We start from the raw sequence: 25,937 nt of genomic DNA, 5'->3' as shown, positions 1-25,937 counted from the left end.
TCAGATTTTTATTTTTAATAAATTAGCAAACATTTCTAAAAAACTGTTTTTGCATTGTCATTAAGGGGTATTTTATGTAGAAAAAAATGATTTAATACAATTTAGAATAAGATTGTAACCTAACAAATTGTAGAAAAAGCCAAGGGGTCTGAATACTTTCCGAAGGCACTGTATAAGAGGAGATACACCTCAGGTACGTACAGGCGAGTGACCTCATAATGTACCCTTCAGCTCCACCAATCACGTTCGCCCACCACCTTTAGGTATTGCCATGTGTATTGCAAAGTGTTTGTTCCGCTTCGTTAGCCGGCTGATTTTGCATTTAGAGTGTTGCTGACAGCGATTAGCAGTTAGCTGAGGCTAAATACCAGAGGAACAGTTTTGAAGAGCGGTTGACGTAGCCTTTGGGATGATGTTATAAGACTGTGTGATCTGACAGTTGAGCAGGCCCATGCTGCCTCTAATCACTATTGGCAGCTCTAACTGTGGCACTGGTTACAAACAACAACAATCCATCCTCTTCATTTTCCGCAATTAGCCCATACTTCCTGTTGATCTTATGCAGAGGGATTAGAGGGAAGGGGGGGGGGGGGGGTCTGTCGCTGGCCAGATGCTGACTGTTTCCCCTGTTTAGAGGTCAAGGCCTGGGCACTACTGGGTCACACTTTGTGTAAGTGTACGTGTGTATGTGTGGGAGTGAGTATGACTTAGGGGACGACTTTATAGGGACAGATGACTAACTTTCCTAGGGGGAAGATGGGAAACACTGGAATTGGAGGATGGAAAAAGTCAGTGCTCTGGTCTCAGTGTTCACATTTCGAGAGCTTGGGACTATAAGGTTCTTTCTGCATTTTTGTCCAAATTAAGCTATTGACATAGCCTTGTTCTGTTCAATGTTCTCTACCTATATAGTTCTCCAAATAACCCTAATTCATGTTGTTGAGATCTAAAGAATGCAATATAAAAATTGCTGACATCAGTTAAGCCAATGAGGGTTCGGAATTTAAAAGCAAATTTTCTCAGAATCATCTTTTCGCAGATAGAACTGTATAGTCCCTAGCTCTCGACTTGTCTCATTCTGGTCTAACTGCTTTATTCCCTGGTTCATTGTTTGACTCTAGTCTGATCTCCCCTGATACTCTGAGTTCACTGCTACCGCTCCACACACACAGACAGAGACAGAGACAGAGACAGAGACAGAGGCAGAGACAGAGACAGAGAGAGAGCAGACCTAACCCACTCTATTAAATTAGTCAAAACAGGAACATTTTACATTTAGCTAGAAATGAATAAAGGAACATTTCCTCATGTGTGCTATCTACAGTGCATTCGCAAAGTATTCAGACCCCTTGACATTTTCCACATTTTGTTACGTTACAGCCTTATTCTAAAATATATTAAATAAAAATGTTTCCTCAACAATCTACACACAATACCCCATAATGACAAAGCAATAACAGGTTTTTAGAAATGTTAGCAAATTGATTAAAAATATAAAAAAACAGATACCTTATTTACATAAGTATTCAGACTCTTTACTATGAGACTTGATGTAACTCAGGTGAAACTTCTTTCCATTGATTAACCTTTTGATGTTTCTACAACTTGACTGGAGTCCACCTGTGGTAGATTCAATTGATTGGACACGATTTGGAAAGGCACACACCTGTCTATATAAGGTCCCACAGTTGACAGTGCATGTCAGAGCAAAAACCAAGCCATGAGGTCGAAGGAATTGTCCGTACAGCTCCGGGACAGGATTGGGCTGAGGCACAGATCTGGGGAAGGGTACCAACAAATTTCTGCAGCATTGAAGGTCCCCAAGAACACAGTGGCCTCCATCTCTCTTAAACCCGATGGGACTGAGAGACTAGTCAGGACTAGTCAGGATTGAGGGAAAGATAAAAGGAGCAAAGTGCAGAGAGATCCTTGATGAAATCCTGCTCCAGAGGGCTCAGAACCTCAGACTGGGATGAAGGATCATCTTCCAACAGGACAAAGACCCTAAGCACACAGCCAATACAATGCAGGAGTGGCTTCGGGACAAGTCTGTGAATGTCCTTGAGTGGCCCAACCAGCACCCGGACTTGAACCCGATCAAACATGTATGGAGATACAACCTGACAGAGCTTGAGAAGATCTGCAGAGAGGAATGGGAGAAACGCCACAAATACAGGTGTTTCAATCTTGTAGTGTCATACTGAAGAAGACTAGAGGCTGTAATGGCTGCCAAAGGTGCTTCAACAAAGTACTGAGTAAAGGGTCTGAATACTTATGTAAATGTGATATTTTATTTTTTTACAAACATTTCTAAAAACCTGTTTTTGCAAGGTCACTATGGGGTGTAGATTGATGAGGAAAAAACTATTTAATACATTTTAGAATAAGGCTGTAACGTAATTTTGGGGGGAAAAAAGTCAAGTGGTCTGAATATTTTCCGAATGCACTGTATATCCCCCCAATAGAATCCCTATACAGTGCCTTGCGAAAGTATTCGGCCCCCTTGAACTTTGCAACCTTTTATATAAAACTGTATTTTTTTGTGAAGAATCAACAACAAGTGGGACACAATCATGAAGTGGAACAACATTTATTGGATATTTCTAACTATTATTAACAAATCAAAAACTTAAAAATTGGGCGTGCAAAATTATTCAGCCCCTTTACTTTCAGTGCAGCAAACTCTCTCCAGAAGTTCAGTGAGGATCTCTGAATGATCCAATGTTGACCTAAATGACTAATGATGATAAATACAATCCACCTGTGTGTAATCAAGTCTCCGTATAAATGCACCTGCACTGTGATAGTCTCAGAGGTCCGTCAAAAGCGCAGAGAGCATCATGAAGAACAAGGAACACACCAGGCAGGTCCGAGATACTGTTGTGAATGGCAAGGTACAAATCTGTTGTTCTGCCCCTGAACAGGCAGTTAACCCACTGTTCCTAGGCCGTCATTGAAAATAAGGATTTGTTATTAACTGACTTGCCTAGTTAAATAAAAGTTTAAAAAATAAAATAACATTTGCCAAATATACCTGGGTGACTTCACACTAAATGTCATGTAGTTTGCTCATACTTCAAGTTATGTAGTTTGCTCATACTTCAAGTTATCTGTATGAAACTTTGCACATCCACTGCCACCATCTTGTGGACACCATTGGAATTACAACCAGAGTGATGGCTAGAACTGGGACCTTTCTGTTGCATTTCAAAGATGGCGGTAGATTTCCACAAACTTCAAAGTGTTTCCTTTCAAATGGTACCAAGAATATGCATATCCTTGCTTCAGTCAAAAAGAGAACACAGAAAGCTCTCGTATAAAACTGGATTACATCTTCAAACTAAGGACAACCTTGTCCTTAGACAGAGCGGGAGAAGCGTCCATACATGTATAAGATAGTCTAGCTAGCTAAATTTTCAGATATTACACATTTCTAATTTTGCCAGAAAGTCAATTTGATTTCAAGTTAAAGTGTACTGTTAGCTAATTAACTAACGTTAGCTGACTGTCTCGGTAGCTAATATTACGTGCATGATGTGTGTAGTAACATTATTCATATCTCAGAGCCATTTGCATTGCTTGTTATAGCCTAATGTTAGCTAGCTAGCTAACATAGAACCTGGTTGGTTAGCTACCTGCAGATTCATGCAGGGTAGTAACATATATTGTTTAGCTAGCTAGCTAGATACATGTCTAAACAAAAGACTCCACTATGCAAGTAACCATTTCAATAGAATGTTCATGATGTGACTGTGACAACTGTCGATAGACGTAGCTGGGAAATTCGCTCTGGCTATCTACTCCAATTTCAGAGCACTTGTCTGAGTGTATAACTGACGAGTTTACGAACACTCAACACCCATTGAATAGGGCTGGTGTCAGTAAACATTGGCAAAAAAGCGCAATTAAATTGTTGCCAGCAGCACAGTTGCAGTCACCAACGCTCTGGATAACATAAAACAGCCTAACCAGCTCTGCTAGGGTGAGTAAAATGGTCAGAGTGAGCTGTTCCCTCATTTGTGTCTGGAAGTAGCTAGCAAGCTATCCAACGTTAGCCAGTTAACTTGGGTGCAATCTGAGCACACCCTGGCACTCCAGATTGAATTTACGAACACACATGTTGTATAAACAAGCCTTTAGTCTTGAAATCTTTGCTTGTTTAGTACATGGCCTCACATGTGAATCCTTAAAGAGCTGGGTGAGGCTAAAGCTTAAGAGGGTGTGAACGATGCTGAATGGGTGTAGACAAAGAAGAGCTCTCCAGTAGGTGTACCAAAACATTCAAGGCCATTTTCTCAAGAGTGAGGCTGCAAGTTTATCGACTTTCAAAGCATAATTATTTTCCCATTGTTCCTCAACTGTAGTGTATGATATACCATTTTCTAGCTCTGAGTCTCTACTTTTATCCCATGTAAAAAAAAATATATATATTTCAAATTTTGCTCCATAAAACCTAATCGAACCGGTCAGTCACAAATGTCTACTGTTTGCTGATGATCTGATACTTGTGTCCCCAACCAAGGAGGGCCTACGGTGCCTTGCGAAAGTATTTGGCCCCCTTGAACTTTGCGACCTTTTGCCACATTTCAGGCTTCAAACATAAAGATATAAAACTGTATGGGACACAAGTGGGACACAATCATGAAGTGGAACGACATTTATTGGATATTTCAAACTTTTTTAACAAATCAAAAACTGAAAAATTGGGCGTGCAAAATGATTCAGCCCCTTTACTTTCAGTGCAGCAAACTCTCTCCAGAAGTTCAGTGAGGATCTCTGAATGATCCAATGTTGACCTAAATGACTAATGATGATAAATACAATCCATCTGTGTGTAATCAAGTCTCCGTATAAATGCACCTGCACTGTGATAGTCTCAGAGGTGCGTTAAAAGCGCAGAGAGCATCATGAAAAACAAGGAACACACCAGGCAGGTCCGAGATACTGTTGTGAAGAAGTTTAAAGCCGGATTTGGATACAAAAAGATTTCCCAAGCTTTAAACATCCCAAGGAGCACTGTGCAAGCGATAATATTGAAATGGAAGGAGTATCAGACCACTGTAAATCTACCAAGACCTGGCCGTCCCTCTAAACTATCAGCTCATACAAGGAGAAGACTGATCAGAGATGCAGCCAAGAGGCCCATGATCACTCTGGATGAACTGCAGAGATCTACAGCTGAGGTGGGAGACTCTGTCCATGGGACAACAATCAGTCGTATATTGCACAAATCTGGCCTTTATGGAAGAGTGGCAAGAAGAAAGCCATTTCTTAAAGATATCCATAAAAAGTGTCGTTTAAAGTTTGCCACAAGCCACCTGGGAGACACACCAAACATGTGGAAGAAGGTGCTCTGGTCAGATGAAACCAAAATTGAACTTTTTGGCAACAATGCAAAATGTTATGTTTGGCGTAAAAGCAACACAGCTGAACACACCATCCCCACTGTCAAACATGGTGGTGGCAGCATCATGGTTTGGGCCTGCTTTTCTTCAGCAGGGACAGGGAAGATGGTTAAAATTGATGGGAAGATGGATGGAGCCATATACAGGACCATTCTGGAAGAAAACCTGATGGAGTCTGCAAAAGACCTGAGACTGGGACGGAGATTTGTCTTCCAACAAGACAATGATCCAAAACATAAAGTAAAATCTACAATGGAATGGTTCAAAAATAAACATATCCAGGTGTTAGAATGGCCAAGTCAAAGTCCAAACCTGAATCCAATCGAGAATCTGTGGAAAGAACTGAAAACTGCTGTTCACAAATGCTCTCCATCCAACCTCACTGAGCTCGAGCTGTTTTGCAAGGTGGAATGGGAAAAAAATTCAGTCTCTCGATGTGCAAAACTGATAGAGACATACCCCAAGCGACTTACAGCTGTAATCGCAGCAAAAGGTGGCGCTACAAAGTATTAACTTAAGGGGGCTGAATAATTTTGCACGCCCAATTTTTCAGTTTTTGATTTGTTAAAAAAGTTTGAAATATCCAATAAATGTCGTTCCACTTCATGATTGTGTCCCACTTGTTGTTGATTCTTCACAAAAAAATACAGTTTTATATCTTTATGTTTGAAGCCTGAAATGTGGCAAAAGGTTGCAAAGTTCAAGGGGTCCGAATACTTTCGCAAGGCACTGTATCTTCTGTACAGATTCTGTCAGACCTGGGCCCTGACAGTAAATCTCAGTAAGACAAAAATAATGGTGTTCCAAAAAAGGTCCAGTTGCCGGGATCACAAATACAAATTCCATCTAGACATCGTTGCCCTAGAGCACACAAAAAACTACAGTTCCTCGGCCTAAACAGCAGTACCACAGGTAACTTCCACAAAGCTGCGAACGATCTGAGAGACAAGGCAACAAGGGCCTTCTACGCCATAAAAAGGAACATAAAATTTGACATACCAAATTAGGATCTGACAAAAAAATACTTGAATCAGTTATAGAACACATTGCCCTTTATGGTTGTTAGGTCTGAGGTCCGCTCACCAACCAAGAATTCACAAAATGGGTCAAACACCAAATTGAGACTCTGCAAAAATATTGTCTGTGTACAACGTAAAACACCAAATAATGCATGCAGAGCAGAATTAGACCGATACCCGCTAATTATCAAAATCCAGAAGAGATTCGACAACCACCTAAAATGAAACGATTCCCAAAACTTCCATAACAAAGGCATCACCTGCAGAGAGATGAACCTGGAGAAGAGTCCCCTAAGTAAGCTGGTCCTGGGGCTCTGTTCACAAACACAATCAGACACCACAGAACTTCAACACAATTCAACCAAACCAAATTATGAGAAAACAAAAAGATAATTACTTGATACATTGGAAAGAAAAAAAACAGAGCAAACTAGAATGCTATTTGGCCCTAAACAGAGAGTACACCGTGGTAGAATACCTGACCACCGTGACTGACCCAACATTAAGGAAAGCTTTGACTATGTACAAACTCAGTGAGCATAGCCTTGCTATTGAGAGAGGCTGCCGTAGGAAGACCTGGCTCTCAAGAGAAGACAGGTTATGTGCACACTGGCCAAAAAGGGAGGTAAAAACTGAGCTACATATCCTAACCTCCTGCCAAATCTATGACCATATTAAAGACACATATTTCCATCAGACTACACAGACCCACAAAGAATTTGAAAGCAAATCCAATTTTGATAAACTCTCATATCTATCGGGTGAAGTACCACAGTGTGCCATCGCAGCAGCAAGGTTTGTGACCTGTTGCCACAGGAAAATGGCAACCAGTGAAGAAATACACAAATAAACGCAAATACAACCCATATTTATGTTTATTTATTTTCCTTTTGTACTTGAACTTATATCGTTACAACACTGTACATAGCCATAATATGTCATTTGAAATGTCTCTATTCCTTTGGAACTTTTGTGAGTGTAATGTTTACTGTTAATTATTTATTGTTAATTTGACTTTATTTAAAAAATATATATAATCTCTTTCACTTGCTTTGGAAATGTAAACATATGTTTCCCATGCCAATAAAGCCCTTTGAATTTAATTGAAAGAGATGTCTCTGACAACCCAACCCCATACCAGCCATGGCATTCCATCTACCTCTGTCAGTGAACAAGCCCAAGGAATGAGAGTTGAGAGTGAAGATGAGAAAAAGTGGTAAAAAAAGAATAATGAAGCGCCCTCTTTGCGTTTGGATGCCGTTTGAAAGGAAACACAACATTCCTTCACATTAGAAGAGGTGTTCCAGTCTGAAGTCAATGAGACTCTCTCCCTCTCTCTTTTTACCTTCTTCCCTGCTTAGCGCCGAGCTAAAACAGTGAGCTTCCCCCAGCGCAGCATGCCTAAGGTCAGTCTCTCTCAGAGCAGGCTTAGAGAGGAGCTCTCTGGCACAGCGACTATGCTCCTCTCCTCGAACCCGTGGCCACGAGCTGCATTGCCGCTCTCAAGGGGAAAGGGGAGAGAGATTGAAAGGGGAAAGAGGAGGGGGAAGGAGAGGGGAGATAGAAAGCACAAAAACAAGGTAACAAAGGCCCAGAAATTAGCAGCTTAAAAGCTTAGCCGGCATTAGAGACGCGTCATTTTCCATTGAAACCACTGGGCTGCTCTAAACCGACAGGAGTTGAGCGGTGTGCCCTAAGAACAATGAAACTTTATTTTATTATTTATATAGAGCTTGGAATGTTGGTATTTTGTTAGGGTCCCCATTAGCTGTTGCAAAAGCAGCAGCTCCTCTTCCTGAGGTCAACAGAAAACATGAAACATGACATTATACAGAACGTTAATAGACCAGAACAGCTCAAGGACAGAACTACATACATAAAAATAACAAAAGGCACACGTAGCCTACATATCAATACCAATACATACACACAAACTATCTACATTAGGTCAAATAGGGGAGAGGGGTTGTGCCGTGAGGTGTTGCTTTATCTGTTGTTTGAAACCAGGTTTGATGTTCATTTGAGCAATATGAGATGGAACAGAGTACCATGCAATAATGGCTCTATATAATACTGTACACTTCCTTTAATTTGTTCTGGACTGTGAAAGGACCCCTGGTGGCATGTCTGGTTGGATAAGTGTGTGTGTCAGAGCTGTATGCAAGTTGACTATGCAAACTATTTGGGATTTTCAACACATCAATGTTCCTTATAAAAAGAAGTGATGCAGTCAGTCTCTCCTCAACTCTTAGCCAAGAGAGACTGGCATGCGTAGTATTTATATCAGCCCTCTGATTACAATGAAGAGCAAGACATGCCGCTCTGTTCTGGGCCAGCTGCAGCTTAACTAGGTCTTTCCTTGTAGCACTCGACCACACAACCGGACAATAATCAAGATAAGATAAACCTAGAGCCTGCAGGACTTGCTTTGACTAGTTGACTTGCTTTGACTAGCTAGTATTTATTTAATTCATAATTCCAATTGTCCCCCGAGGCAATGATATAAACAATAAACGTCTAAGTAGGATATATAGTGAGTGTCACGATTTTGAAGGCTTATTGACAAGGATGCCGTCAAGACATTAAAACATGTTTTACAGAAACTCCACTTCAAACATGAAGGAAAATAATCTGTCCACATCATCGTTTGCGTGGACGCAACGACCTCTCTTTCCTGCTAATTATCTACTTTGAAACATCGCAAATCAGCAGCTATAACCTAGAGAGAAGTTTTTGTCAGCTATCAAATTCACAAATTTCCCATGTGGGATCTATGGGAAAATGCATATCGCAAACAGTCTCTCTTTCTCTCTTTTCTTAATCCCAACACTTCAACCTCTATGCCAAGCTGTCATTCCTTTACTGAAATCTCAAATAGAGGATGCAGTGAAAATGTATAAAATAGTTGAGAGGAGGAGAAAAGCTGGAGCACAGAGCACCAGGAAGCACCAGGAAGCAAAGCGAGCACAACCCCGGAGACAGAGAGTTGGAGAAAGTGATTGACAACAACAAAAAAGGGTACAGAATGTCAACACAGCACAGACACCCTTGGCTGTTCCATTTGCCTCTCTTAGAGTGCTCTCGGTGAAAGGGGGAGTGGGGAGAGTTCACAGTGAAGTCAAGGGAGGACACACACAAAAGGAGGGAAGGAAGTGGTGCCAAAGATGGACAAAATGGCCTCTATACTCCCTCAGAGAGGGCTTGGGAAGTTTTGATTCTTTTGCTGCTAGAGAACGTTCTGTAGCCACCCCCTCTTCGCCTTCTGCTCATTCAGCCTGGAACGATACGGTAGCAGGGATTAAGACAACAACAAAAAAAACCTGCAAGAGGCTTAGCCACATTATCAATTGTACTCCCCAGTCCATTTCTCCTCTGGTGCTAAAACAACACAATGTTTATGGTGAGAAATGAGAGAGATGGAGGGAGGGAGACAGGGATAGAGGCATGTCCGGAGTGGCTTTAACTCACAGACAATGAGTCATGCTTCCTTTAGTGCCAATTAGTCTCAGTGGAAGTCATCGAAAGGTAAATTGGGAAAGTTGGGAAAAGAGTTAGAAAAGAGTTGTAGCTGCATGGAGACGGGCATCATCAGGAAACCTTAACTGAAACTCACATGTGCCACCTAGAGACCCACAACTCAGTTCCAAAGAGATGGGCATCTGCATTCAAGTACACTACAAACCAATCAGGGAGAGAGTCGCGGCTGTGTTCCCTTGTCCTGCTGACACCCTCATCCATCCCCTACAGCCATGCGCTTTTCCACCTGTCCACCTAACTACCACCAACAAACCGCGACAACATCTTTTACGTTTGACCTTGGGTTGGATCCCACCCATCCCCCAGTAAAAATAAATAAAAATGTACGGTGTGTTGTGGGAGTCTTGGGTTGACATTCTTGGGTTGACAAGTCTTTAGCTGTGTCAGTACTCAGCCCCGGTTATGTTTTCATCTGGCCCTGTCAGATTTGTCTCTAATCCGGTGGAATGAGTGTAACGGTTGGAACAGAGGGTGCGATGTAGCGTATAGCACGCTCCTTTTGCAATTTTGCCGACAGCTAATCCCGTTTCTCTGACAAATTGGGCACGTGGGAGAACGAGGTGTGTGGCGATTGCTTGCACCAACATGTCAATGTCCAACGTGTCATTTCCAGTTGACAGCACCAATTAAAACCATATCGATATGTTTCCCTTTAGAGTTTACATCATTAACATAGGTCTTGTCTACAGTGGTGTAAAGTACTTAAGTAAAAAATACTTTAAAATACTACTTAAGTAGTTTTTTGGGGTATCTGTACTTTACTTCACTATTTATATTTTTGACAACTTTTACTCACTACATTCCTAAAGAACATAATGTACTTTTTACTCCATACATTTTCCCTGCCACCCAAAAGTACTCGTTACATTTTGACAGGAAATGTACTTATACACTTATCGAGAGAAGATCCCTGGTCATCCCTACTGCATCTTATCTGGCGGACTCACTAAGCACAAATGCTTCATTTGTAAATGATGTCTGAGTGATGGAGTGTGGCCCTGGCTATCCGTAAATAAAAAGAGAAAGAAAATGTGGAATATGTTTTGCTTAATGGAAGGAATTTGAAATGATTCATACTTTTATTTTTGATACTTAAAATACATTTGAGCAATTCCATTTAGTTTTGTCACTTAAGTATATTTAAAAACCAAATACTTTTACTCAAGTAGCATTTTACTGGGTGACTTTCACTTTTTACTTGAGACGTTTTCGACGAAGGTATCTTTACCTTTAATCAAGTATGACAATTGAGTACTTTTTTCCACCACTGCGTGTCTACGGTGTTTTGTGAGCCTGTCTAGCTGAAAAGACTAAGCAGAACTCCAACTTCGTGCTCATGAACTGATTTTAGACTCACTACCGTTACCTTATGATTATCATAGTCTATCTCCAGAGCAGCAGCGTTCTCCTCACCGATGTAGCGTTTTGATACACAAAGACACTTCCAGAGCACCCACCACTCATCTACACTCTCTTAAACCAAACTGAACATCCACTTTAAGCTAAGATTTGAGAAAAACAAAAGACATCTTTTGATGTATGGGCTACTCCCTCTGTGAGCTCCTTCTATCAACACTCTTTTTTCCTATGTTCTTCTTTTCACCGGAGCTGTCTTCCTGTCTGTCTCAGCGTGCCAAGCTCTCTGTTTTTTATTTCTGAATTCTGAAGATATTACCTGACGAAAATGTTAACATAAGGAAACTGTATTTACATAAGTCCCAGAGAGGGAAAGAGAGGGAAAATGGTGGGGTAACGAGGATGTTCTATTTCTGTCAGATCTGGACTGGGATCAGTGGAAGATCGGCTCAGCGCGACGCTCAGCCACTACAAAGATAAATAAATAATTGAAAGAGAAAAACACATGAAGGATGACAGATGTGCAAGATTCCGATTCGAAATCCAAATCTTAGAGCTGATGTGAGGCACATCATTAGACTGTGTTTTCTCTCGCCTGTGTGTGTGTGTGTGTGTGTGTGTGTGTGGACTGTTTGCTGGCGAACTGGCGTGTGAGCATGCATTCGTTGTCTGCGTGTATCCCCTAGGAGTTTGATTTAATTTGTATGTGTAAATGTTGATAAGTTAACATGTATGCTGATTTATGTGTGTCAATTACAATCTACAGTGCATTCGGAAAGTATTCAGACCCCATGACTTTTTTCACATTTTGTTACGTTACAGCCTTATTCTACACGGGATTAAATCTACCCCATAATGATGAAGCAAAAACTGTTTTTTTGACATTTGTACTCTATGTTCACCCAAGTTTGCGTGGCCAAAAAACGACTCCAACACCATCATTAAGTTTGCTGACGACACAACAGTGGTCTGATCATCAACAACGATGAGACAGCCTATACAGAGGAGCTCAGAGACCTGGCAGTGTGGTGCCTGGACAACAACCTCTCCCTTAATGTGAGCAAGACAAAGGAGTTGATCGTGGACTACAGGAAAGGGTGGGCCGAACAGGCCCCGTTAACATCGACAGGGCTGTAGTGGAGCGGGTCCAGAGTAATGGTACCTGTATATAGCCTCGTTATATTATTGTGTTACTTTTTATAATTTTTTTACTTTAGTTGATTTGGTAAATATTTTCTTAACTCTTCTTGAACTGCACTGTTGGTTAAGGGCTTGTAAGTAAGCATTTCAGGGTAAGGTCTACACTTGTTGTATTCGGCCCATGTGACAAATAAAGTTTGATTTGATTTGAGAAAGGGGAGTCGGCCAGGCAGAGACAGCTAGAGTAGTTAGTCACTCCAGTGCCTTGCTGTTCACCTTAGCACTCCTGAGCCAGACTACACTCAATCATAGGACCTTGTCACGCACTGATCTGTTTCACCTGTCCTTGTGCTTGTCGCCACCCCCTCCAGGTGTCGCCCATATTCCCCATTTACCCTCTGGGTATTTATACCTGTGTTTTCTGTTTGTCTGTGCCAGTTTGTCTTGTTTATCAAGCTTACCAGAGTTTGGCCTGTCAGCTCCTGTCTTTTCCCAGCCTCTCCTTTTCTCGCCTCCTGGTTTATGACCCTTGCCTGTCCTGACCCTGTACCCACCCGCCTGACCCCTCTGCCTGTACCTGAGCCTGCCTGCTGTCCTGTACCTTTGCTCCTACTCTGGGTTATCGACCTCTGGCTGTCCCTGAGTCTGCCATCCTGTACCTTTGCTCCTACTCTGGGTTATCGACCCCTGCCTGCCTTGACCTGTCGTTTGCCTGCCCCTGTTGTTACAATAAACATGGTTACTTCACACAGTCTGCACTTGGGGCGTACCTTGATACCTGACAGTACAAACTGGCCATGACTGACCTAGCAGACTTGGACCACTCTTTCCAAGGAGCCACCATTGGTTGGCACGAGGAGTTCATTCGCGGTCTGATTGAAGGGTTCCAGGCCATGGCCGAACGTCACAACCTAGCCTTGGACGCATTGCGGGAGAAATTCCGTGGGTTGCCTACTAGGCAGCCTACCACGACGGTAACCTCCCAGCCCCTCTGTAACCCGGCTGGTAGCAGCGCCGTCACCCCTGTTTCCCGGAAACCCCGCTTACCTCCCCCGGAGCGCTACGATGGAGATTCCAGAAGCCGATTCCAGAAGCTGCAGGGCCTTTCTCTCCCAGTGCTCCCTTTAGAGCTGCAGCCTTCTTCATTACCCTCGGACAGCTCGAGGATAGCGTACATTATTCCTCTGATATCCGGGAGGGCACTTGCCTGGGCCACGGCGGTGTGGGAGAAACTATCCGCCATCTGCCTCTGTCTGGAGGTATTCATGGTGGAGGTGAGAAAAGTCTGAGGCACCGGTGTCTGGGAGACAGGCTGCCAGGAAGTTACTCCAGCTTCAGCAGGACTCCCTCAGTGTGGCAGACTCTGAACCTGGAAGTTACTCCAGCTTCGGCAGGACTCCCTCAGTGTGGCAGACTATGAACCTGGAAGTTACTCCAGCTTCGGCAGGACTCCCTCGGTGTGGCAGACTATGAACCTGGAAGTTACTCCAGCTTCGGAAGGACTCCCTCAGTGTGGCAGACTATGAACCTGGAAGTTACTCCAGCTTCTGCAGGACTCCCTCAGTGTGGCAGACTATGAAACCGGAAGTTACTCCAGTTTCGGCAGGACTCCCTCAGTGTGGCAGACTATGAACCTGGAAGTTACTCCAGCTTCGGCAGGACACCCTCAGTGTGGCAGACTATGAACCTGGAAGTTACTCCAGCTTCGGCAGGTGTGAAGGTGAATGGCAAGACACTGGAGTGACAAACCAGCCTTGCTGTCTCTGCCTGGCCAGCTCCCCTCTCCCCACTGGGATTCTCTGCCTCTGACCCTTTTATGAGGGCTGAGTCACTGGCTTGCTAGTGCTTTTCCAATCCGTTCCTAGGAGGGGTGAATCACGTCTTGCCAGGCATGTTTCGCTATACTCGACTTGAGTGGGTTGACGTTATCTTCCTGTCTGGTCTTGTGCCCCCTCGGTGGTGGGGGAGATCTTTGTGGGCTATACATCACCTTGTCTCTTGAAGAACGATCTAGCGTCAATGGCCGTGAGCTCTTATAATCTCAAACCGGCAAAGCCAGAAGAGGACTGGTTCCTAGGTTCCTGCCTTTTACAGGGAGTTTTTCCAAGCCACTGTGCCTCTACATCTGCATTGCTTGCTCTGTGGGGTTTTAGGCTGGGTTTCTGTATAAGTGTTCTGTGACATCTGCTGTAAAAAGGACGTTAAAAATAAATTTGATTGATTGATTGTAAGCCTTTGAGTGTGTATGTTTGTTAATGCATATACGTGAGAGAGTTGTTTGTTCAGTCTGTCTGTCTATCCGCGTGTGTGTGTGTGCACTTCTTTATGCATAATCTTGATAAAGATTACACGCTCCTCGCCTCCCACGAGGAAAGCAGGCAGATAAAGGAGAGCACTCCCCAGGGGCCAATAAATTCCCTTAATTAGGAGGGGCCTCGTTAATTAAGTCCCGTGCCCGACTATATCATGGAGCGCTGCTGACTCCTTACTGAACTCCCCCCGGCCCTGCCCCAGTGAACCCAGCTCTCGCAGTTAGTTAGTGCCAAGGTGCCTCCCAGACCGCCAGCCAACACACCCCAAAATAAAGACTTCCATGTTCCATCTTCCTACCCTCAGGCTGTAACCGTCTTGGGTTCCTGCATCATACGCTTTCCTTATATCACAGCCGAGGCCTCTTGAGTCACTTTAGAAAACAAACCGAGGATTAGCCAGTGAAAATCGCCTAAGAAAGACTGGTTTTAGTGTCTTTAACCAGCATTGGACATTATTCTGGGTTTAAAAGAAGTTAAGTGTTCAGAGAAAGCTGGAGTTCTCCCAGAGGGGCAACTCGGCCAGTGTTTTGCAGTCGTGTCTCTTTACAAAATGCACCGCTCGACCACACAGCAAAACAGAGACGTGGGAGAGAGAGAGAGGGACGGAGCTTTAAAATATACAAGAGGTTGAATTGATTAAATGTTGAAAAGTGTGAGTAATTCTTCCAGCCCTGGGAACACACACTGCACCCCCTCCATTATTCATGTCCCTGCATTCCTCTACTCTCTCTCTCTCTCTCTCTATCCCTCTCTTGCTCTCTCTATCCCTCTCTCGCTCTCTCTATCCCTCTCTCCCTCTCTATCCTTCTCCCTCTCTTTTCCCCTTCCCTCCCTCAGTCTTGCAGCTGGCTGTCGATAAGCGATGATGAATTGCATGTAGTTTGGAACCTGCATTTGTTCTGTCACTATTTCAGTAACAGTGTCCAACAGAAATCTAGTGCCTGGGAGTTACTGTACTTCTGCTCTCGTGTTGTGATTATTCTCTATGATTTACAGTTGAAGTAAAAAAAAAAATCCCTGTCTTAGGTCAGTTAGGATCACCACTTTATTTTAAGAATGTGAAATGATTTATTTCAGCTTTTATTTCTTTCATAGCATTTCCAGTGGGTCAGAAGTTTACATACACTCAATTAGTACTTGGTAGCATTGCCTTTAAAATTGTTTAACTTGGTTCAAACGTTTTGGGTAGCCTTCCACAAGCTTCCCAATAAGTTGGGTGAATTTTGGCTTATTCCTCCTGACAGAGCTGGTGTAACTGAGTCAGGTGTGTAGGACTCCTTGCTCGAACAAGCTTTTTCGGTTCTGCCCACACATTTTCTATAGGATTGAGGTCAGAGCTTTGTGATGGCCATTCCAATACCTTGACTTTGTTGTCCTTAAGCCATTTTGCCACAAATTTGGAAGTATGCTTGGGGTAATTGTTCACTTGGAAGACCCATTTGCGACCAAGCTTCAACTTCCTGACTGATGTCTTGAGATGTTGCTTCAATATATCCACATAATTTTCCTGCCTCATGATGCCATCTATTTTGCGAAGTGCACCAGTCCCCCCTGCAGCAATGCACCCCCACAACATGATACTGGTACCCCCACAACATGATGCTGCCACCCCCACAACATGATGCTGCCATGCTTCACAGTTGGGATGGTGTTCTTCGGCTTGCAAGCCTCCCCCTTTTCCCTCCTAACATAACGATGGTCATTATGGCCAAACAGACCAGAGGACATTTGTCCAAAGAGTCCTCTTAGTTTCTTGAAGGCAACTACGGTAACGCTGTCCTTTACAGCATGTAACTTTATAAGGAAAGTGTTTGGTTATTAATGACAAAATTGCCACCATTATTATCAAGCAAAGAGCATGGCATTTAAATTGCCCTTTCCGGCTTACAACACAATAGCAACCAGCTGTTCAATAATAGCATCTTGCATTATCTTTTCACATAGACAAACACAGCTCGGAACAAATACTCCTTACTATGCCTTCTGTATATCCCTCCCCACTCATCCTAAGCCTGAAATAGCCTCACAAAACCCAATATCATTTGAGTCATTTAGCAGACGCTCTTTTCCAGAGCAACTTACAGGAGCAGTTAGGGCTCAAGGGCACAGATTTTTCACCTAGTCGGCTCAGGGATTTGAACCAACGACCTTTCGGTCACTGGCCCAACACTCATGTATTTATAGGCTCCAGTTTAGACAACTATATTGCCTAAGCCTATATAACAACAGCACAACAACCACTATACAATGTAGCTTTATATTTACAATTTTTGTGTTGGGTGATGGGGGGGAAAGGATGCATTAGTAGTGTTGGTAGTGTCACAGCTGGCATCCTAGCCCATGACCACCCGCTGCTGTGGTAGAGATGTGCCCAGCATAAATGTACATGGGGGGTTTGTCTTAAGCCCGCAGGCAGACACATTGCAGGTCTGTGGGGGTTAATGGGGTTGAAGTGGGGACTCAAGACTCAATGCTCTGATTGCTATGGGGGATTAGTTCCCAAATTGGGGGGGGGTTGGGGGGGGGGGGGGGGGGTTGAAGTCTGTGAGAGTCCAGTAGAGGGTGCTAGCCGTGCTACTCCGTCAGGATCCCTGGTGGTGCAGCCTGGGGATGAGTTGAGAGTCTTTGATGTTAAAGCCAAGAAGTGGATGTTTTGGTGATAAGGATAATTGAGGAAAACATCACTTGGTGTTGCAAAGTACATGGCCTCGTCAATCACAAGGAGTGGTGTCTCGTTGGAATGGCTGTTGGGTTGTGTGTGTGTTCGTGTGTGTGTGTGTGTGTGTGTGTGTGTGTGTGTGTGTGTGTGTGTGTGTGTGTGTGTGTGTGTGTGTGTGTGTGTGTGTGTGTGTGTGTGTGTGTGTGTGTGTGTGTGTGTGTGTGAGTGTGAGTGTGAGTGTGAGTGAGCGTGTGCGTGTTGCTCTGTGCTTGTGTGTGTCCACATATACTTGAATGTGTATGCATGTGTGCAGGCACTATATTCATGTGCCTGCACACATGCATACACATTCAAGTATATGTGGACACACACAAGCACAGAGCAACACGCACACGCTCACTCACACTCACACTCACACTCACACACACATACACACACACACACACACACACACTATATTCATGTGCCTGCACTCAAGGAGTGTCTTCAAGCAGACAGACCCCTGCTCTGTTCCCGCTCCTTATCCCGGTGTAAGGACCGACGCCAGACAAGAGAAGCAGGTACGGGGAGTCAGACATTTATTGGGGAACAGACATAGAATAAGACAGGAAAAGCGTCAGCACACGGGTAACACGGACACATGACAAACGATGCCGTAGCAGTGGGGAACAGAGCTGGGGAACTGACAAATATAGGGGAGGTAATAAACAGGTGATTGAGTGAGTGCAGGTGAGTCCAATATTGCTGAAGCGCGTGATGAGGGAAGGCAGGTGTGCGTAAATGATGGTGGCAGGAGTGCGTAACGCAGGGCAGCCTGGCGCCCCTCGAGCGCCACGGGGGAAGAGCGGGAGCAGGCAGGACACCCGGACTCTCTCAGGTTCCTGTTTTATCTGGGATATGTAGAGTACCTTTGAGTCTGTGAAAAGTGGCCACACAAATGAAAGAACGTTTCCAAAATCATTAGCACTGTAGCTCCTAATCGTTTTCATGTCTCTCATAGCAGCCTTCCACCAGACGTTGTTTGAAGCTGTAAATTCTGTCTAAAACTCCCATGAAGGATGCAGCCAAGGATTTATTTATCGAAAGAGATGTTCTCTTTCTCCTTCACTTCTGCCTCGCTCATGCTCTGATAAGCCTGGTTTGTGATGTGTTAATGAGCCACTAATGAGTCCAGCTCTTAATCTCACATGGCAATCTGTTTCAGCATGAAATACGGAGCACAGGGCGATTGAATCCCTCCCCAGGTCTGGGAAGACAAGGCGCCGCGAGGTGGGGCGTGAGAGAGTGTGTGTGTCTGTGTATGTGTTGTTGTGTTTGTGGGGGCCGAAGGAGTTAAAGTGTACAGTGTGTGCTTGTGCGTGTCTGTGCAGTGCAGTACTGCCTATGTCTGGATGTATGGGCTGGTGCAAGAGTGATAGGCACTAGTGAGGCAAAGTTGGCCTGTAAATTACACTGGAAACAAATGAGAATGAATCACCGACATCATTTCTCTCTTCTTCCTCTGCCCACTCCAATCTCAGTGTCCCCCGCAGAGAGAGACATCACGCCCTGGGTCTCACAGCAGAGAGGATACATCTGGAGAGGTCACTACTTTGAGAGTGAATCACCTACTTTGTCTTTAAAGTCTCTGTGTGAAGATGAAGGACAACTCTATGTTGCTCTCTCTCTCTAGCTTCCTCTCTCCCTCATCATCTCTGCTCTCTCAGGTCCAATGGAATAATCCTGTGGAATATCTCTCTCTCAATTCAATTGAATTGACTTTATTGACATGGCAAATTCATTATTACTTACATTGTCAAAGTATACATATCGAAAAATAAAATAAATATATATTTATATGTAAAATATATATTTATATATAAATAAATGGTGGGACCAACAGCAATAATAATAGTAGTGGTGGACATGGTATTACCATTAACAGCAACTACAACAACAATATTAATGAGAACAACAATACATTAAAGCAATGGTAGTAGACCAGTGTCAACATGACTGAGAAGACACATGACATGGTATGAAAGACAAAACAAAACCAGATGGGAAATCTTATCACTTTGCACTTTTCAATGGATGTCCCTCAGGTTGTGGCAGGAGGACATATTTGGCTGCCAAAACTGCACATTTTGGCTTTTCACCTAATAAATATTAGATTTTTTCTTCATATTTTATAGTTTCAAATTCTTTGCATTGAATTATAATTTTGGGAAAGAAATATTCTCTTAGGTCTGAGTATTTGTCACAGTGTAATAGGAAAAGCAGCTCTGTCTCTACCTCTCCCCTGGAGCAGAGTGAGCACAGCCTCTCCTCTCTGGGCAGCCAGGTTTGTCTGTGACGACCGGTCTCTATAGCCAGACTGTGCTCACTGAGTCTGTACCTAGTCAATGTTTTCCTCAGTTTTCTATCAGTCACAGTGGTCAGATAGTCTGCCACCATGTACTGTCTGTTTAGAGACAAATAGCATTGAAGTTTACTTAGATTTTTTGTTGTGTCTTTCCAATAGGTGATATATTTTTATTTTTGTTTTGTGATGATTTGGTTGGGCCAGATTTTCTGAGTGCTGTTCTGAGGCTCTATGGGGTTGGTTTGGGTTGGTGAACTGAGCCTCAGAACCAGCTGGCTGAGGGGACTCTTCTCTTGTTTCATCTCTTGACATTGTAGAGCTGTGTGATGGAATGTTTTGGGGTCACTTGGTTTTAGATGGTTGTAAAATTTGATGGCTCTTTTTTTCTATTCAAATGAGGAGGGGGTATTGGCCCAATTTTACTCTACATGTGTTATTAGGAGTTTTCTTGGCACTTGCAATACAGTCTCACAAAACTCTGCATGCAGTATTTCGATTGGATCCTTGTCCCATGTGGTAAATTCATTATTAGAGATTGGACCCCATACTTCACTGCCATATAGAGCAATTGGTTCTATAACTGATTGAAAAATTGAGCCAGATTCTAATTGGAATTTCGATTTTGATGTTCCTTTCAATGGCATAGAATGCTCTTCTTGCTTTGTCTCTCAGCTCATTCACAGCCATGTGAAAGCTACCTGTGTTGCTGATATTTCGTCCTAGATATGTGCAGTTTTTGGTGTGTTCTAATAGAACTGTGTCCAAATAGAATTTATATTTGTCATCCTTATATCCGGACCTTTTTTGGAATATCATTATATATATATTTTTTTTAGGTTAACGGTCAGAGCCCAGGTCTGATAGAACCTGTGAAGACGATCTAGGTGCTGCTGTAACCCCTCTTTAGTGGGAGACAGCAGCACCAGGTCATCTGCGTACAGCAGACACTTGATTTCAGTGTTGTGTAGGGTGATACTAGGTGCTGCCGATTCTTCTAATGTTTTTGCCAATTCATTAATGTAGATGTTAAATAGTGTTGGACTTATTGGGCAGCCCTGTTCCACTCCCCGTCCCTGAGAGAAGAAGTCTGTTTGCTTGTTGCCAATTTTAACCGCACATTTATTTTTAGTGTACATTGATTTAATAAAATCATATGTTTTCCCTCCAATACCACTTTCTATTAGTTTATAAAAAAGACCTTCGTGCCAAATTTAATCAAATGCTTTCTTGAAATCTACAAAACACGAGTAGATTTAGCTAATTTTTGGCTTCTGCTCAGGACGTTGTGTTCGTCAAGGAAATTATGTAGTCTGCTATTTATAATACTGCAGAGAATTTTCTCTCATGAGAGAGAGTAGGTGTTCCGTTGCTCTTGACTTTACACCTCTCTTACCACTCTTACTTGTGGGAGCCCTCTAACCAATCAACTCCATTTTCTATTGAAGTGTCGTCTCTCCTTAAATTCCGCGTGATCTGCTTTGATTCCCTTTAAAAGTGGTAAAGAGTGCATCTATCCTAGTCAAATCTATGGATTAAGTTTTGTATTGAACTTGTATTAATAAATGAGTAGTCAAGTTTTTTATTCCCATTGTGGGGTCGTTGTAAGGTCGTTGTAAGGTTTAGGGGAAATTAGACTCTAGTGTTTCAGTGCTGAGAGTTGTCCCAATCTGAACTGCTTGGAAATCATCTTCCTTGTTCTATTTTTGTCATTTATCAAAACAGCCTTGCCAAATTTTTCCAAGCCCACATTTCCTTGACTTCTGGTTTCCCCCTGAAGCCTAAACCTTTGATTTACCCTAACCCTTGTCTGGACAATGTTAATACTTAGTAGCAGTATCCTTACACGTTATCGTGAAATCATTTTGATTCTGCTTTCAGAGACAGCCAACAAACAGTAACTACTAGCTGTTAATTATTTCCCATCAGATTTGTATTTATTTTTACAAACTGATTTTAACAACCCAAACTTGAACTCAGTTCAATTTGAGTTGCATTTGGACACCTGCCCGTGACTGAGCTCAGAGCTAGGTGTACAGTACTGCATTATGATGAGAGTGATAGCGGGCGTGAGGGCAGCTGGGGAATTGGAGCGGCAGAACAATCTGTCTCCTTTGCTAGAGATCTGGGTCTCACCATATGTGTGTGGGGGTGGTGTTAGAATAGTGGTCTGTAAAGATTTGCTGCAATATTGAAGACACATGCCACATACACTTCACATGCCACATACACTTCACATGCCACATACATGCATGGCACACTATGCCATGGACACACGCATATGTAAATGGTTTCCGCATAGATCCTTTACGCACTCAAACACACATACAAACCCGAGCGCACACGCACACACACACACACACACTGTCTAAAGAGCCACATATGCTGTAGACACTTTCAATTACACTCACACACACACAAACAAAGAACCCCCTCTTTGCATTTGGGGACTTTACATGTTAGCACTCTCTAGTTTCCTGCAGCAAAGTGATTCATTCAGGAACTCTGGAAGGATCTCTCCTGTATATAGGGGGTAGGTACAGTGGGGCAAAAAAGTATTTAGTCAGCCATCAATTGTGCAAATTCTCCCACTTAAAAAGGATGAGAGAGGCCTGTAATTTTCATCATCACTTCAACTATGACAGACAAAATGAGAAAAAAACATCCAGAAAATCACATTGTAGGATTTTTTATGAATTTATTTGCAAATTATGGTGGAAAATAGGTATTTGGTCAATAACAAAAGTTTATCTCAATAATTTGTTATATACCCTTTGTTGGCAATGACAGAGGTCAAACGTTTTCTGTAAGTTTTCACAAGGTTTTCACATACTGTTGCTGGTATTTTGGCCCATTCCTCCATGCAGATCTCCTCTAGAGCAGTGATGTTTTGGGGCTGTTGCTGGGCAACACGGACTTTCAACTCCCTCCAAAGATTTTCTATGGGGTTGAGATCTGGAGACTGGCTAGGCCACTCCAGGACCTTGAAATGCTTCTTACGAAGCCACTCCTTCATTGCCCGGGCGGTGTGTTTGGGATCATTGTCATGCTGATGGAAGGAGGTTTTCACTCAAAATCTCACGATACATGGCCCCATTCATTCTTTCCTATACACGGATCAGTCGTCCTGGTCCCTTTGCAGGAAAACAGCCCCTCATGATGTTTCCACCCCCATGCTTCACAGTAGGTATGGTGTTCTTTGGATGCAACTCAGCATTCTTTGTCCTCCAAACACGACAAGTTGTGTTTTACCAAAAAGTTATATTTTTGGTTTCATTCATTCATTCACTTTTTTCAAAATTAGCTACATAATATCGACAGAAACATATATATTCGAGGCAATTGGTTTCTCATAAGAAGCGATTGGAAAAATGGCTACCTCAGTATTTTACGCAAGATTTTCTGCGGGAGAGACCATGTGACCACTTGCTAAATATGCTCCCTTACGGCTATTCTTCCATGGAAAAGCGTAAAAAGACGTCATGCTGTAGACACCTTGGGGAATACGTGGAAAACGTAAGCTCATTCGTAGCTCATTCACAGCCATAAAAGGAGTCATTGGCATGAGACGGTTTCAAAAAATGCGGCACTTCCTGGTTGGATTTTTATCTGGGTTTCGCCTGTAACATCAGTTCTGTGGCACTCACAGACAATATCTTTGCAGTTTTGGAAACGTCAGAGTGTTTTCTTTCCAAAGCTGTCAATTATATGCATAGTCCAGCATCTTTTCGTGACAAAATATCTTGTTTAAAACGGGAACGTTTTTCATCTAAAAAAATGTAATAGCGCCCCCTAATGCTTAACTGGTTTTAAGCAGGGAGACACGTCTGGCACTGCAGGATTTGAGTCCCTGGCGGCGTAGTGTGTTACTGATGGTAGGCTTTGTTACTTTGGTCCCAGCTCTCTGCAGGTCATTCACTAGGTCCCCCCGTGTGGTTCTGGGATTTTTGCTCACCGTTCTTGCGATCATTTTGACCCCACGGGGTGAGATCTTGCGTGGAGCCCCAGATCGAGGGAGATTATCAGTGGTCTTGTATGTCTTCCATTTCCTAATAATTGCTCCCACAGTTGATTTCTTCAAATCAAGCTGCTTACCTATTGCAGATTCAGTCTTCCCAGCCTGGTGCAGGTCTACAATTTTGTTTCTGATGTCCTTAGACAGCTCTTTGGTCTTGGCCATAGTGGAATACAGGTAACGAGTGGAGGACAGAGGAGCCTCTTAAAAAATAAGTTACAGGTCTGTGGGAGCCAGAAATCTTGCTTGGTTGTAGGTGACCAAATACTTATTTTCCACCATAATTTGCAAATAAATTCATTAAAAATCCTACAATGTGATTTTGGGGATTTTTTTCTCAATTTGTCTGTCATAGTTGAAGTGTACCTATGATGAAAATTACAGGCCTCTCTTATCTTTTTAAGTGGGAGAACTTGCACAATTAGTGGCTGACTAAATACTTTTTGCCCCACTGTAGATAAGGTAAAGTATAGGGCACAAGGGAGTGCCAGGGGGGCGGAGAGAGTTGTGTCACCATGCATCATGTTTGAATATTCATGGTGGTGTGGCACTTTGTGTTTGCGATACTCTATAGGTTGCCCTCTCCTGGCTCTCCTCTGTGGCATGCTCAACACTCCCATCAACAACAAGCAGAACCCGCTAAAAGCATCAAAGGGCATCTGTCTATCTGCCTCTGAGCTAATAGATGTGTAAGCGCACGTTACTACACACTGACACACATGTACTCGCCACAATAGAAAAGTGTACAGGTTCCAAATAGATGTGTATTTTTGTGCCTTAAAAAGACAGCAGTAACTACACCAAACAAAAATGTGTAAACTGTTGGTCCCATGTTTCATGAGCTGAAATAAAAGGTTCCAGAAATGTTTCATATGTACATAAAGATTATTTCTCAAAAAATGTTGTGCACAAATTTGTTTACATCCCTGTTAGTGAGCATTTCTCCTTTGCCAAGATAATCCATCCTTCTGACAGGTGTGGCATATTAAGAAGCTGATTAAAACGGCATGATCATTACACAGGTGCACCTTGTGCTGAGTACAATAAAAGGCCACTCTAAAATGTGCAGTTTTGTAACACAACATAATGCCACAGATGTCTCAATGTTTTGAGGGAACTTTCAACTGGCATGCTGACTGCAGGAATGTCCACCAGAGCTGTTGCTAGAGGACGTTCATTTCTCTACCATAAGCCGCCTCCAACGTCGTTTTAGAGAATTTGGCAGTACGTCCAACCGGACTCACAACCGCAGACCGATGTGTCACCACGCCATCCCAGGATCTCCACATCCGGCTTCTTCAGCTGCGGGATCGTCTGGGGGTTGCTGAGGAGTATTTCTGTCTGCATTAAATCTCTTTTGTGGGGAAAAACTGATTCTGATTGGCTGGGCCTGACTTTCCATGGCTGCACCCCTACCTAGTCATGTGAAATCCATAGATTAGGGCCTAATGAATTGATTTCAATTGATTGATTTCCTTATCTGAACTGTAACTCAGTAAAATCTTTGAAATTGTTGCATGTTGCGTTTATATATATTTTTCAGTATATAGAGAGTTTGAGAAGAAAAAAGGGAACTGGTTTAATGCAATTGGGATATTAAAATGTGTTTTTTAAATTGTAAATCCTAGTATCATGCTTTAACTGAAGTTGAAATATGTACATTTTTATGGCCTATATACCAGTCTTACTTCTTTTTTATTTTTATGTAAGCTTAAATAGAATGAATACCTACCAGAAGACAATAATGAACAGAGAAACCCAGAGACAATCCCAATCCAGGCCTACTAAATCTCTATATGAGGTCCTGGCAGAGGGCTTAGCATTAGCAGGCCCTGTGCGTATTTATGGGCTCTCCCTGCAGCTAATTGAATACCTGTCTTATGTGGCCTGATTATGGTAATAGGTCCCCACGGTGCAGCCCGTGGATGTCCTTGTGATTACGATTGCCGTGGAGGCTCAGAGAGCGGTAGAGGTAGTACACAGCTTACTGGTTTATGGTACAGCTGATAAAGTCCTCACTTGAGCCTCGTAGAGTAAAGAAGCACAGGTTAGCAACGACCTGCAGCTGACCAAGGTCATAGGACAGTATACTCTAGGAAAGTGAGTTGGACAACTTTGGACAGGTATTACTGTGAATGTCAGTGTGTACCTGT

At 43.0% G+C, this 25,937-nt stretch overlaps 1 protein-coding gene across 1 annotated transcript in view; it reads right to left on the bottom strand.

Annotated features, from left to right (window-relative positions):
- Positions 1 to 25,937, bottom strand: part of LOC139391961 (uncharacterized) — a 590,779-nt gene that overhangs the window by 268,520 nt on the left and 296,322 nt on the right. The window lies entirely within an intron of this gene.

Source organism: Oncorhynchus clarkii, chromosome 32 (assembly GCF_045791955.1).
Source record: "Oncorhynchus clarkii lewisi isolate Uvic-CL-2024 chromosome 32, UVic_Ocla_1.0, whole genome shotgun sequence".
Taxonomy (NCBI): Eukaryota; Metazoa; Chordata; class Actinopteri; order Salmoniformes; family Salmonidae; genus Oncorhynchus; species Oncorhynchus clarkii.
This window is presented reverse-complemented; position numbering and strand designations above follow the sequence as displayed.